This window comes from Gavialis gangeticus, unplaced genomic scaffold (genome assembly GCF_001723915.1).
Source record: "Gavialis gangeticus isolate Ggan-Ray unplaced genomic scaffold, GavGan_comp1, whole genome shotgun sequence".
Lineage (NCBI taxonomy): Eukaryota > Metazoa > Chordata > Crocodylia > Gavialidae > Gavialis > Gavialis gangeticus.
In genome coordinates, this window is record NW_017729034.1 from 55,607,156 (window position 1) to 55,622,650 (window position 15,495).

Genomic DNA, 15,495 nt, shown 5'->3' on the forward strand with positions numbered 1-15,495 from the left:
GCAGCCACTCCCCCGCCGGGAGCTGCCAGCCCCGCCCGCCTTGGCACAGGCGTCCCCGCGCCGCGCCCGCCTCTGCTCGGCGGGACAAGGACCCCCCCGCGCCTCCCCCAGCACCGCAGCGCCAGCCCGGCCGCATTGGAGGGCGGGGGAGACAGGCTTCTGTGAGCTGCCAAAGATCACGGGCTCAGGCCTCATCCGTGGGCTCAGGCTCCCCTCATCAGGGAAGCTACTGTGAGGAGATTAAAAAATAAATACACCTCAGGCCCCAATCCTGTAGGGCAGTGGTGCTCAACCTTTTCTGGACCAGGACCCATTTGCAAACATCAATGGCCAGTCCCCAGTACCGTAGCAACAAAGTCTGGTGCCAGGGCAAAGCCCGTAGTGGCAGTTCACCCCAGCCCTGCATGCAAATCCCACCCCAAGCTTGCACAGCAGCGCGCACAGTGGCCCGAGCTACCCTTCCCTGGTCCCAGCACCTCCTCACACCAGCCGCTTGCTGCTCCGTCCCACTCCCTGCCCAAGCTGGGTACCGCCTGTCGTTGCCCCTTCACTTAGGTGCCCAGGGCAGTCACCCCCCTCCTCCCCTCCCCCCCTTGCTATGGTACTGCCAGTCCCCACCCAGTGCCCCTCACTCCCAACCCACTGCCCTTGTTGTGTGGGGCACAGGGGGCTCCAAGCAACCCCTCGCAACCTGGAGCGCTGCCAGACTGCAAGGGAAAAGCCCTGGTTTCCCACATCTTTCTCCTTTAAAGGACAATCCACAGGTTGAGAAACACTGCTGTAAGGGACTTGAGCACAGCAAGTAGGAATGAGGCAGAATTGATGTGTTTAAAATCCAAAAGTGTCATCCTCATAACCTCTCAGGCACCTCAAGCCACTTGCAGGGCGGGACACAGGCATGGGCAAACCAGGTAGCTGCCTGGGGCCCAGGCAGAAAAGGGGTCCCAAAAGTGCTAATTATTATTATTATTATTATCATCCCCGGTGAAGGGGGGGGCCAATACTAAAAGCTTGCCTGTGGGTGCCAGGAGTCTAGGTATGGTGCTGGTCACTTGGAACTAAAGTTTTCACCCGGCTTTTCAAGCCTGTCAAGCACAGTTCCTTTAAGCACCTAATGTTTCTGCCTATCACTGGAGCCAGTTCTGCTTTGAGCAGGGGGTTGGACTAGACCAGTGTTATTCAACCCATGGGTCACAACCCAGAAATGAGTTGCAAGAATATACAAAAGGGTTGCAAGCAAACTTTAAAAATGGATTCTCCTTTAAAGAAAAAAAATGTGGAAAGCCAGGGCTTTCCCTTTGCAGGCTGGCAGAGCTCCAGCCTGCAAGGGGCTGCTTGCCCCTTGTCTTCCGCCACCTCACACACTGGGCCAGGAGGCAGCAGGTTGGGCACGAGGGGCACTGGGTTGGGACTGGCCATCAATGTTTACAAATGGGTCCTGGTACAAAAAAGTTGACAACCACTGGACTAGATAACCTCCTGAGGTCCCTTCCAGCTCTCATTTTCTAGGATTCTGTGACATACCCAACTAATTCCAACTGGTCTGGTAGATGGCCAGGCCTTCTGATGTGCTGTTGCAGGATGAGAATCGAAGCCCATCAAACTAGGCTATGAGCACCCACCCCTTTGATGTGGGGGGCCACTGAGGGCATATCACTGATTGCTTGGGACAAATAAAATGCAATATAAGGGAAGAAGTGAGGGTCAAAGATTCAGAATGAGCGCACTGACAGGGTGGATTGAGGACAGAACACCGGAACATGTGCACTGGTCCTTGAATGCATCCAGGAATCCAGCAGACACTGCCCAGTGAAACTCTGCCCGGAGATGTGAACAGACCAAGGACAGGAAAATAGCCCTGCAGTCCCCAGAGTCCTCCCAGCCAGGGCCTGCTCCTTCCTGGTCAGGTATATTGCCATCTTGGCCAGGAGAAGGTTGACCAGGAGGTCCCAGATGTGGGGGCGCCACGGATAGGGAGCACATAATAAAAAACGGAGCAGGGAGTCGTGCAACCAGAACTTCAGCAGGAGGTTCTGGAGGAGGCAAAAAAAGGGACTGCAACCTGGCATGTTCAAGGGTAGGCATGTGCTAAGGTCCCTCCACCTAATTCAGTGCTTGGGAGTGACTCAAATAAGTTCCATCATCACAGATAACACAATACATATTTTATTCCCATTTAAACTAAACTAGAAACTTTACTAATGCCAGGGGTCCAGGGCTGTGTTATTCTGTTTAAGATTGGAGCAGACACAAACATAACTTAACCTGGAATGCGTTCAAAAACAATCTGCAGGTCTGTGAAATAGAAGCAGCTAGGCCCCTGCTATACCTTACATATATTATACAATTCACAGTTGAATGGCACAATAAATTTAGACTGGCCACCAATATACATAAATTATCACATGATAAAAATGACTTTCCAGCTATAAAAACTGCAAACCAGCTATAAAGTTAGTGCTTGAAAGTGTGTAAGAACTGTATAGCTGGTTTCTATCCAGCTTTAATTTGAATGTGTAGCAGAGCCCTAACACACAGCAGAATGGCAGAAGGAAGGACATCCTGATGGGTAGAAAATCAAGGCCATTAGAAAGAAGAGAGGATCATTAATACTTATGAAATGAAGAGTTTTTAGAAGGGATCAGGCAGATTATAATGAGCCCTGAAGTCAATTGACTCCCTCACCAGCTGTCTGACTAAAAATGCTGCTGCCACTGCCAGACAGTTGGTTTTAAACCATGGGTGGACCAGAGATCTGACAACAGAGTGGAACAAAGTCTGGGTCTTCCCTCTGCCTCTGTATAAAATCAGACCCTTCTCCTATGGGGATGACCTTGCTCAGGTTCTTTGCCTGAGAAGAACAATTCTGTGCACTCTTCCCTAGGTCCTCCTAATTCAAACTATATGCCAACACCTTTACCCAGTCTTTTACCAGGCTTCCCCTCTGCCAAGAATGCTTCCCTTCTGAACATTTGGCATTTCCAATATGAGGTAGGCCAGGGCCCATAAGTGATAATCCCTTGATCCAAGGATGCTCTCTCCCCTGGCTCACTGATGAGTCTTGTGGTGACTTGGGAGTCCAATCCTAGAGCCACAGATCCATCCACAGAAGTTGCAGGGAGACTAAGCTGCAGGCTGGGATTCCTCTCCTTTTCCTTCCTTTGCTCTCTCTGCTTTGAGGGCAAGACACTTTACCTCAAAATGGGCTGCTGCTTGGGTAAGTTTGTGGTGCCACTGGAGTCAGCTGGAAGCCAGCTTCTCCCAACTCTTATTGTCAACATCTGTTTTTTTGAGGTATGCCTTCAAAGTGTTTTTGTAGCATTTTCTTAGGCTATCACTAAGCTGGGAGTACAGCACTTGTTTTGGGAGGCAAGAGTGAGGCATCTGCACACTATGTCAGGTCCAGTGAAGTTGGTGCTTGAGGATCATTGACTCAATACTGGTAACACTGGTTTCAGCAAAGATGCTGGCATCTGAGTCAACGTTCCTATTTGATGCAGAGGGTTTTCTGGAGGCATCATTGGTGATACTTCTCCAGACTCTTGAGATGGTAATGGTAGGTCACCCACATTTCACATCTGTAGAGGAGAGTGGGGATGATTTTTCCATTGTAGACCTCGATCTTGGTGTCTTTTCAGAGACTGCAATGAATAAAGACATGCTGAGATACATTCAGGGCCAGGGGCAGACTATAAAGTACTTTAGTGTTCTCAATGTTGAGAGAGAGGCCCAAAGTTTGATCTTTGGTCTTCAAGTGAAAATGTTCCAGGCTGAAGAGTCCTCTATCCATTTGGTATTCAGTGTCAATTCCCAGGAGGAAGGCAGTCATTAATGAGAGCCAGGAAGACAGTCAGATTAATGGAGAACAGAGTTGGGATGCATCCTGGCTTGACCCTAGCTCAGATGACAAATATGTCTGTCTCCAATCTGCTACAAAGAAAGGTTGCAGTCATCCGGCCTCGGGATCTTGATGTACTTCCATGACATCCAAACCTGGCCAGTACTTTCATAGGGCTCCATGACTGATCGAATCAAAGGCCTTAGTAAGGTCAATGAAAACCATATACTGGTCCTGATGTTGTTTCGGACACTTTTCTTGAATCTGGCAGGCAACAAAGATCATGTTAATTGCCCCACAGGGTAGTCTGAAATTACTTTGAGATTCTGACAGGACTTCCTCAGCAAGAGGTAGAAGATGGCTCAGAAGGATGCAGAAGAGTATTTTCCCTGATGTGGAAAGGAGGGTGATATCTTGGCAGTTCTGACAGACTTATGTCCTTTCTTGAAGGTAATTACTATGCTGGCATTCCTGAGGTCCCCAGGGAGCCCCATTGTTCCTAATTTGAAGAATGAATTTATGGAGTCTTAGTACCATCCTTGTAGATTACAGCAAGTATGCCATCCAGTCCAGTAGCCATGTTCTTGGTTTCCTTGATGGCACACCAGACTTCTTTTAGGATAAAAGGGTTGGCACAGGATCCTCTTTCAGGGCTTTGGACTCAATGGTGGTATCCATCACAGTTCAGGAGTGCCTCAAAGTGCTCTTTACATCTGGCTTACATCTTAACATTCATTGTTTTTGCAGGGTGGCTTGATGCTCCTGAATCACAGGAAATTAGGACTGTGGAAAATTGGGCTGCAGGTGGTTTTCATTGCCTGGAATAAGCTATGTACAGCATGTTTGTCAGCATAGAGTTGGATCTCCTTGGCTTTATCTTGCCACCACCAATTTTTTATTTCCCGTATCCTTCTTTGTGTTTCAGCTTTGATGAGCTGATACATCTTCTTCTGCTGAGATGAGATGTCATCTTGGCAACAGGAATGATCCCTTCTCTTCTGGTCAAGCAGTGCTTGGATCTTTGCATCACTCTCATCAAACCAGTCTTCCTTTTGATGGGTGATATAGCCAATGGATTCAGCGCAGGCCATATAAGCAGCAGTTTTAAGCTCCTTTCAGAGTTCCCCAATATTTCCTTCATTTGTGGACAGGACAGAGAGCTTTTCATGGAGACACTGTTAAAGATCCTAACAGACCTTCTAGTCTTGAAAAGATCTGGTATTGAGAGTCTTTCACATTGCTTTTGGCTGTTTTTGGTGTTTCAGACCAAGCCAGATGCTCATAATAGATCTGACAAGATGGTGATCTGTCCACCAGCAATCATCAGTTCCTCTTATGGCTCCCGTGATATGGATATCCATTAGATCATGGGCTTTAACAATAACAGTTGGGGAGGTGCCAGTGCGTAGAGAAAGGGTATCTCCATGTGGTCTTGGATTTGTCTCTGTCTGAAGATGGTGTTTGTAATGATAAGACTGTGCCCCACTCATATGCTCAGGAGAAGGATGCTGTTGGAGTTGGCTTTTCCTACTCCTTCTTCCCAGTGGTGCCACTCCAGAGTTCAAGGTCATATCTGATTGGCATTGAAGTCACCAAAGAAAACAATCTCATCCTCCTTGTGAGTATTAGTCAGAACACAGTCAAGGTTGAAGTAGAACTGTTCTTTGGCATTGTCATCAGCCTCAAACATTGGGCTGTATGCACTGATGACAGTGGTGAACTGGTTTTTGATGGAGTTTTATAAAACATTCATAAATGCCCAGAGGGAGCTCCATACTTTAACTGACAAGCTAATTCTTGATGGCGAAGCCAATGCCACAAAAGCATCTGTCCTGGGCCAGTTTCCCCTTCCAAAAGAACACATTGCCTCCACCCTCTTCTGTCAGCTGACCCTCATCCCATGGTCTTGTCTCACTCAAAGCTGCACTGTTAATGTTGTATCTTGCTAGTTCTCTGGAGGCAATGGTCTTTTTTCCTGGTCATTCATTGTCTTGGTTATGCATCAAGGTGCAAACGTTCTGTGTGATGAAAATCATTGTTGTCTTATGATGTTTTTGACCACAGAGAGAGTGATCCCACTGGATGCAGTTATCCAGTCAGGAGCAGATAAGACAGCCTAGGGCACCTTTTCTAGCCCCTTCCTCATGTGGGGTGAGCACATAGGATCCTGAACAGGACTGCTCAGTCATGGTAGCAGCTGCTGAACTACACTCCTGTGTCAACCCAGGTGCAAGATTACCATCAAGTTACAACCACCTGTGTGCAGATTCATGGCTGGACACTGCCAGATTCACTAGTCCTGTCTCTGTCACTACTGGTCCATTGCCACAAGGCTTATGGAGGTTGGTACAGGAGAACATGTTTTTTTCCCATGGTAGAAGCCTGCATGTGACTTCTTAATGTAAGGCAGCTGGTGTGCAGAAACAGCAACCACATATCTTGCCAAGGTAGAGACCTGTGCCCAGTGGCAAGGCAGAACTCTAGATGACAGGAACCCTCTATTTTGCTGCAGCCTTCTTCTGTCTTTACAGCCATCAAGATCCTGACATATTCTTCTACCTGATCTGCCACTGAGGACTTGGGATTGGACTGTGACTTTGTCTGGCACTGCCCCTCAGTCCTGTTCACCATGGGCGATTCTGCCAGGACCATGACACTCCAGGTGACATTGCTCTGAGGATCATTGGGGGATACAAGCTTCTCCACCACTACAAGGTCTCGGTCCATGGAGAGGTGATCATATAATCATTCTTGAGGTGGTCACTATTACCCAGATCCTTCCTATTTTTTGTTGTAAAACAAAAAATTCTGGGCCCTGGTTCTGACCCACCACCACTAAGTGAGATAGATCACTAGTCACTACTGCCATCAGTTCTATCTGGCCCTCAACTGTCAGTTTTACACTTGTGCTAGGATAGTGTCTAACACCCCATGGATGCAGATCATATATATGCATACTATCACTGTCAGCTGGTTGGGGTCCGCAAGCAGTTCATAGGTAAATTTTTGTTCAGAACCCAGATCCAACTCAGGGCCTGGTATCTCCTATCTTAACTGAGACCATTTAGGTCCTCTGCCTTGGGGCTTCTGCCTACACCTCAGAGATCCGTATCTGTATATAGCTCTAGTCTGTTAGTGAGCAAACCTTGCACCAGTGGCTGGGCTTCCCACCCATAAAGCAGGCAAAGGTCTTCTGTTTCTCTCATACTGGCATTACATCGCAGAAGGGATCTTTTTCTGCTCCTGACACATTAGTCCAGTATTGGTGAGCCTGCCTTTGTATCCATGGGGATCAGGGCAAGATTGCAGAATCTAGTGTAGGTCCTCTACCCAAAGGCTACCAAGCCACAGGGGCTTCTCCCCCTTTCAGATTCATATCTTGTGAGGTGCAGCTCTTTGGTCCAATTTATCCTCCAGGAAGTTCTTTATTAGGCAAACAGACTCCTTGAGATCACTAACTCAGTGTTCGCAAACTACTTCTGAGGTCCCATATATAATAATTGGCAAAACTGCTCCAGGCTTATCAATTCTACTATATCTGTGGCTGAGTTAGACTTAAGTTATCAAGTACAAGGTGTTAGGCAAGCACTCAGGGCCAGGAGTCTATATCAAACAGCTCTTCACTGAACTAGCATGGGTCTGTTACCCATGTTAGTTCAGGCATGAGACCCAAGCAGTCTAAGGGTTTCATAGCCGCATTCAGCCTCAGTTTCCAGGGCTTGATATGCTGCCTGAGCTTCTCCTGTTAGGTAAAGGGCAAGTTTAGTGGCCCACTGAGCCTGGAGCCATTGATCATTCCAGCCACTTGTTCAAATGTTTCCAGAAAGGCCTCAGAATCTGGCCCCATCTTTGTAAGAGTTCTGCCCCCTTCTGTCAGGGTTGGAATAGTGGCACCTACCTGTGGGCTGGGCTTCCCTTGGTCCAGTAGACAAAGCATGACGTGCTGCTGCTTCTCCTGCAATTTCTGCTGAAACTCTTGCTGCTGAGGCTGTAGCGGCTGGAAAACTTGTTGCTGCCAGTCTTGTCCCTCCAGCCACGTTAGCATGGCTTCCATACTCCTATTTTGGGTGTGGAAGGCTGAGGCCAGCCTGCCCTGTTACAGTTAGTCTGAACATACTGTGTGCAGTTTCCATATGCAGTTGCAAAATAAAATACCCCAGGGTAATTTGCATATCATCAGAGAAACTGAATTATTGTTGGATTTGCCCTCAGGTGGCATGTAAAACACACTGTGTAATACAAGATATTTATTTTCCATAGAACCAAAAGCTTTTTAGGTGCTTCATGGATAAATACAAGATATTCACATAAGTCCTTTTATTCAGTTAAGTAGCCAAAGATAAAATTAGTTGTGTTTAAAATGAGACTGGATGCTAGAAGAAAACATCTAATTCTCAGAGGAGTGAAGAGCTGGAATAGCTTGCAAAGCAAGGAAAGATCTTTTTTTCTTTCATTCTGCCTTTTAAAATCAAGGCTCGCCTATAGATGAAAGCGAGGCTGCTCGGACATGCTGTAATTACAGTGTATCAGAGCAGACTCAGTTAATCAAGTCCGTTGGAGCATGGTAATTACCACGCTCCAGCAGCCTCCAGCATCTCGTGCATCAGTGTCCCCACGCTTAAAAATGGGATCGGGGCGCTTTATCTAAAGCTCACCAAATGAGCTTTAGATAAAAGTGTCCCCATGAGACACTCTAGATGCTTTAATTAGAGCCACGCTAATTAACACCCCCCCCCAACTTCTGGAGCACATGTATAAATGTATGTGCATATTTTATTCAACAAGGGGGCATGTTGTATGCAAGAAATATGGTAGTCCACTTTCTAGGATTATCTAGGCAACTTTCACCCAGCAAATTCCCTGCCATTGTAGGTAGGGCTCCAGGAAATTGTAGTGCCTTTGTCTGTCCCACTCTTTTCCTATTTCACATTGTAGTTTTTCTTTGCACTAATCAGTATTAAGGGTGCTTCATAGCCATGGTGTGGATGTTCTTATGAACACTTTTGGACAAACATTTATTCTATAGATGCCTGCCACTGCAGGGGATTGAACTCAGTAACTGGGTGATTTATTTATTCCTATATCATATATTGTGATTGATTTTTAATTTATTTTGAATTGAAACTGCACACATACCAGACTCGAGATTCAGCCTAGAAATTAATGCGTTTTAAATAAGTTTTACCAAGTGAGTTACAAAATAAACATACTGTATCCATGATAGCATTTAACCGCCACAACCTTGGGCACAAAGAGAATTACAACATTGCACAATGTAGATAAACCTCTACAAGAGGGGAATATGAGCCTTTGTGTGTGGAGATTAAAACTGGTAGTTGTTATGGATATTGAATGACTGTAAATCAGTAGATTCAGGCTATGCAGTAAGATGATAAAAATTGCACATGAACAACTGTTTTCAAAAACAGGAGGTATACAAATCTGACATGGTAGAAGAATTTTTGCAGTTCATTAAAATTAACACATATCCATGTCACTGAAGCCCACTGATAGATTGACACTTGGGCAGATGAGCCCCAGGGGAAGGCAAAAGGAAGCGTTCCATTATGAATACTTCCTGGGCCCACCTTCAAACTCAGGCCAGTTTGCATTCCCTGAATTCAGGGGCCGTCTCTACACTCTTCTAGGGATGCATAAGGAGGCCATGGTCCCAACCTCCAGCCTCTGCACCAGTGTGCAGGAGGCTTCTTCTGTGCTGTATTGAAGGGTCTACAGGTAATCATCTTCCCATGTACTTCCTGAAGCACTATGGGTTCATCATTGTCCCTTACTTCAGGCTGTGGCCAAAGATGTGGCATAATCTAGTGTGGAATACACTACATGAAAAACAGTTTGCTTCGACATACAGCACAGATAGTGCAGCCACTGTACACACTGAGGAGTCCTTCCCTAGGACTCATTTAGGTGTGTGTTGCAGAGTTTTTATTGTCAAATTGATGGAGCATGCAGACAATTGCATATGATATTAATTGGTTTTCTGCAGAATAGCTTGAAAACAAATCCTGTGCTTGGTGCAGCCTTATAGCTATGGGTTGCATTCCCTCATCCTTCAGTAAGAATTATGTTCTCTTTTGATATATCTCAGTCTTTTACGTTTTATTTCAGGTTAGATTATCTACGTCTGGTGTAGACAAAGACATACTTGAACAAATTCTTTCAATTAGTTTTGTTTATTTTTAGGGTTTGATTTCCCAAGACCATGAATTTGGGTGTCAGAAACATAAAGTGTTTCAGCTACAGTCTAACACATGGTCATTATATTATCAGTCTCTGAGGAACAGTGAGGAATGTGTATTTCAATCTAGTTTCAATCTGGCACCAGCAACGAAATTGCTCTCCTTTGTCTATTAAAAGCATTATCATTCTTCAGAGGCTTCTGTCTCTCTGCAACCTGCTGGCATCTCTGCTGAAACCTTCTCTGTGTGGTGTTTCAGAAAAATGAGTCCTTACTCCTCCACTGTTTTCTATCTCCCAACACCCCATTAACCTGCCTGCATTCTGAGACTGCAGTACATACCATTTGCACCAACATGTCCCAGTGCTTGGATGAGATCAACTTATGGAAAGAACAGTCAATAAAAACTGAGACCAAGCAAATCAGAAGTGAAGCTAATGGGTAAAAGGAAGCACTGAGAGGAGTGGTCTTCTTTGACCAAAGGTACACACCCACACTGGGCAATTTAGTCCATAGTGTAAACATACTATTGGGTTTTTCAGACTCTAGGCTCTCATAAAGCAGCATCCATGAATAATTCTGTCTACCAATTCTGCTTAACCACAAGACATCACTCCATTCTTCCTTACAATGACCTGGCCTCAGTTCTTAACATCCTGGGTAGCTGAAGTGCAGAAGTGCACTTGAGCATGAAGCCTTCAGGATTTATGAAACCTCACCAAGTACAGAACTGCAGCATGTCCCGCAGAAATATATGCCACTGTAAACCTTCATCACACCTGTCCTCCATTGTCTTCACAACGTTCTTACAGAGCACTGAGTTAGGTCCAAGGTCTAGATCTTTATGGTCAAGTCACTGCATGGCCTGGGCCCAGAATATGTAAAGGTTCCCTAATGCTCCAGATAAAAATTGTGCCTTTCTGTAAATCCCATCTGTGCAAGGACTTAATTTTCTTGGGGGCCAGTCTGAGACTGTGAAAGTAATTCTGCCAGGAACTAAAACCTGTCACAGACCTCACTCCTTTCTGCTCCATGTGGAAGGCACCTTTCCTTAATATTATCTTCTCTGAAATAAATGCATATATTAAAAAAAATCCAATTGAAACAAACCACTCCACTGCATATATCTTCTGCCCCGGGAAAATTAGGATAAGATAAACAACACCTGACAGATTCAGTGCAACAATGAATTGTGCTTTTAAGGGTCAGAGAAGGGAAGCATGCAGTCCTGTTCAGTTACCAGAAACAGCTGGAAAGGATAAAGGTGTTTCCTCTAAAACAGTGGTTCTCAATGTTTTAAGGTCTGAGGAACCCCCTCAGAAAATGATATCTTTTAGATTTCACTAATTTTTTGACTATAGAAAAACTAATAAAGTAATTCTTCTGTTGCAAGGAACTTGGGGAAAACTACAACAGGTCAAAATGTTTTTAACAGTATGAATTCCTATCTGAAATCTCTGGGTTTATCTTGTGAATCATGTTTTTACATCTAACAATGTTAACACTGTGTAGCCCCCTGCAGCATCCTTAAAAGGCTCTCAAGGCACCCCAGGGTGCTCTATCACCCTTGTTGAGAATCATTGCTCTAAAGGCCTGAAACAGCTCTAGGAAGCAAGTGGCTTCCTAGGCCTGCTTTGATCAGGGGAATTACTTTGGGCTCTGACAGATGTGTGCTCCCCACAGTAACTTATGGTGCTTTGCAGGAAGCACCAGGAGTTACAGCAATCCCCTGGACCCAACAGACACTGGTTGCTGGGTCCAGGGGGTTGGTAGATCAAGCTCCAGTTTGGAGCAGCTGCATGTCTGCATCTGCTCTCCCCTAGCTCTGCCCCTCATCCCTTGCAGCTCTGGTGCTGCCTTCAGAATGGGAAGTGGGGGAAGGGAGCAGAGGAAGCTCCATCTGGGGTTTGCCCAGCCTGCACTGGAAGGTGGGGCGGGTGAATTAAAGTGAACCTGGGGGAAGAGGGGGGCGGATGATTCCAGTCCACCCTCCAGTGACAGCTGGGCAAACTTTAAAACCAAGCTTTCTCCCCTTCCTTCTCTCCCTCCCATTCTGAAGACAGCACTGGGGGTGAGGCTGGGCAGTATCAGCTCAGCCCTGCTCCCAGCATAGGCTGACACAACTTAATGAAGGTGCTTCACTTTGGAGTGCCTTCATCTGAACCCTCATGTAATGAGGATTCAGGTTGTCACACGATTAAGCACTTTTAAAGAGCTCTGCAGGCCTGCTCTTCTGTCAGGTGATGGCTGTAGAGTGCCTTCAGTAGCCCAAATGCACAACAAACAATCACTTCTGTCAGTGCCCTTTGTTTTGTGCATTTTGTGTTTGAATTAGGAACTAAACCCTGAGAGAAACTGTCTGGTCCTGATTATGGGTGTGTTATTCTATAGATGCCTGTGGCAATGATGAACCTACTTAGAACAGAACAGGTGCTCTGCAATCATTCCTATTCTGCGCTGGAGAGGTGGGGACTGTCATGTCTTTGACACTGCTCATCAAATGCTGCCTACTCAGTGAAAACTACTGTGAGCAAGCAGCAATGCCATCACCCCTTTTATATTCACTAGAATTACAAAATCTAGTTCAACATTTCCCTTTTGTGTGCCTCTTGCCCATTCTTGTATCTCTGCTTGTTTTGAACTGGCTTCCTCTTTCTACAGCTCCTTCACATTAATTTGTCTTCACTGTAAAGGTACTTTCTGCAGCTGCTGCTATCAGAAATAGGTTGCCTATACCTCTGTGTCTTGCCACTTCTTAAGCTCATTTAAAAACTCAGCCACAAACACTTATTTTCTGCTGTATTACATTTCTTAATTTTTCTCTCTCTGGGCTAAGAGTGTTAGAACTGGCACTCTGTGTGCGTGCACATGTGGGGCAAATCTCAAATCTTTTATTCACTAAAAATGCAATTTCAGGTCAAATTGGCAAAATTTGGGCTGATAGAAATGAAAAAAAAATTAAACTGTTCATTTTGATATTTCCAGAATGAAAGATTTTGATTTTTCAGACCAGATGCACAAAAGAAAACTAGGACAGCTTTCACAAAGGAGAAGAAAAGAAAGGGTAGCATTGCTACCCTTATATTCCAGTGGTTAGAGCACTTCTTGGGGATTGGGAAACATGGTTTTAAATCCCATAAGTGAAACTGTGAGGGGAAAAACTATTTCCTACTTTCCTTGTTGTTCTGAATAGCATCTAACTCCTGTTGTAAATTTAGCACTTTCTTTCTAAACTTCTTTTCCTTTAATTTACAGCGAAGTTTTAAATGCCCAAATCAAAATGAAAAAATATTTTCTTTCAATTCACAAAAAAGTTGTGTCAACCTGAAATGAAATTTTACAGCTTTTTAGTCACTAACTACTATGTGTATGTGTGTGTACTTGCACAACTTTAATCAGCATATACCTTAGAAACCAGTGCAACAGCACTTTAGGAAGATCAGAGACAGTGCTAAGTAGATTAAATGTGATTGTTGCTTAATTTAATTCTGTAAGCTTTTACTAAATGTTTACAGCAGCTCTGGAAAATGTTTTAGAATATGGTTTTCTTGAAAGCTGTCCTTAATAATGAAATTGAATTCTCTCAATAAATTGAGAGCACTAGATACAAAGGTAGGATCTCAGCCCCAATTAATTGAATATCGAGCCTTTATTTACTTCAGTTCAGCTTGGGAAAAAAAGATAATGGGAGAGGAGGGATGCAAGAGAGGTCTGTACAATCATTTAAGGCACAGAAGTAGTATATAGAGGTTAATTATTTACTGTTTCTCACAGTACTAGAGCTAGAAGTCATACAATTAAATTATTAGATGGCAGGCTCTTTTTCATGGAGTGGATAATTAGCTTGTGAAGTTCATTGTCACAAGATGTTGTGGAAGCTGATAATTTAACCAGATTCAAAAGAAGACTAGATAAATCCATGGAGGGCAGATCCATCAGAACAACCTCCGTTAGGAGTGCAACATAAACATTAGGACTTCCTGGGCCTCTGAAACCTGGAAGCTATCAGAGGAGAGTGACAGAGGATGGACCATTCTGGATATGCCCTATTTAAATACTCTTCCTCTTAGCATCCTCACTTAGCCACTGTGAGAGACAGGATAATGGACTAGAGCAGGCTTGTCCAACATATGGCCCGCAGGCCACCATGCAGCCCGCCAAGCCATTTTCTGTGGCCCGCAGTGCTGCTGTTCCCACTCCTTGTCCCTCCCCCAGCCCCTCAGCAGCTTCCTAATGGCTGTTGAAGGGCTGGGGAAGGGACAAGGTTCCCACATGTGTCAGCTTGACGTGACCGACGCGGTGTGGCTCCTCCCCTCCCCCCTCATTTCACGGTGTCCCTTCCTCACCCCACCCCTCCCTTCCTCATTTGCATACCAGCTCCTCCCCTCTCCCACATTGCAGGGTTTCTGCTCCTAGCCCCGCCCCTCCCTTCCTCATTTGCATGCTGGCCTAACCCTGCGCCGGTCCCCGCTGGCTGTGTGGGCTGGAGCAGGTCACAGTGCAGTGGGTGGGCAGGCACAGGGGGCACAGATGCTGGCTCAGAGGAATGCTGCGGCTGGGCCTGCAGGAGATGCTGCTGCCCCTGCTGCTGTGGCTGTCGGGACAGGAAGCCAGTGCTGCTCCCGCCTCCCCGCATCCCCCCACGCCCACAGACATCACGCTGGGGGTAGTGAGTTGTGGGCCCTGGGGAGGGAGGGACCCCTGCTGCTTGGGCTCGGGCTCGGGCTGCCCTGGAGGAGAGGGAGCAGGGGGGTGTCCCTGCATATCCCTCACTCCCCTGTAGAGTCCCCACATGTCCCCCTGGCTGCTGAGCCCAGGTGCGCAGGTGTGGGAGCATCCTCGAGGCTGCCCAGGTGCCAGGGAGGACACGGCGGGGTCAGGTGGCAACCCTTGACCCCTGCACCCCCAGGCTGTGGCTGAACCAGACAGGCCGCACGAGTGCCCGCTCCTGCTGGCCCACTGGGTAATAAAAAGTTCATGATCCGGCCCCACATTCAAAAAGGTTGGACACCCCTGGGCTAGAGGGACCTGTGATCTGACATAGTACTTTGTCCTAAACCAGAGATATCAAAGATATGACTTGTGGAGTCATATCATCCAGCCCCTGATACTGCCCATGGGTCTCAGAGTGACCCACAGACAGAATGTGGGGTGTTCTAGATGGCCCTGTGTGATGCCCATAGAGTGGTAGAGTGGCTGCCACATGCAGGATAGCCTTGGAACAGCCATGTTCTACTCTGGGGCTGTGCTGTACATGGTGGCGGTTTCACAGCCATGCAGCACAGCCTTGTTGCAGTGGCTCTGGGGCCATTCAGCACAGCCCACAGTAGCCAGAACAGGATCAGAGTGTGGGTCCAGCCTGTAGGCCCAGCGCAGCCCAACCCACAGACCGGCCCTATACCATTCATCCAGCCCACAGGGCCAGATGAGTCTGACATCTCTGTCTTAAACTAACCAAGAG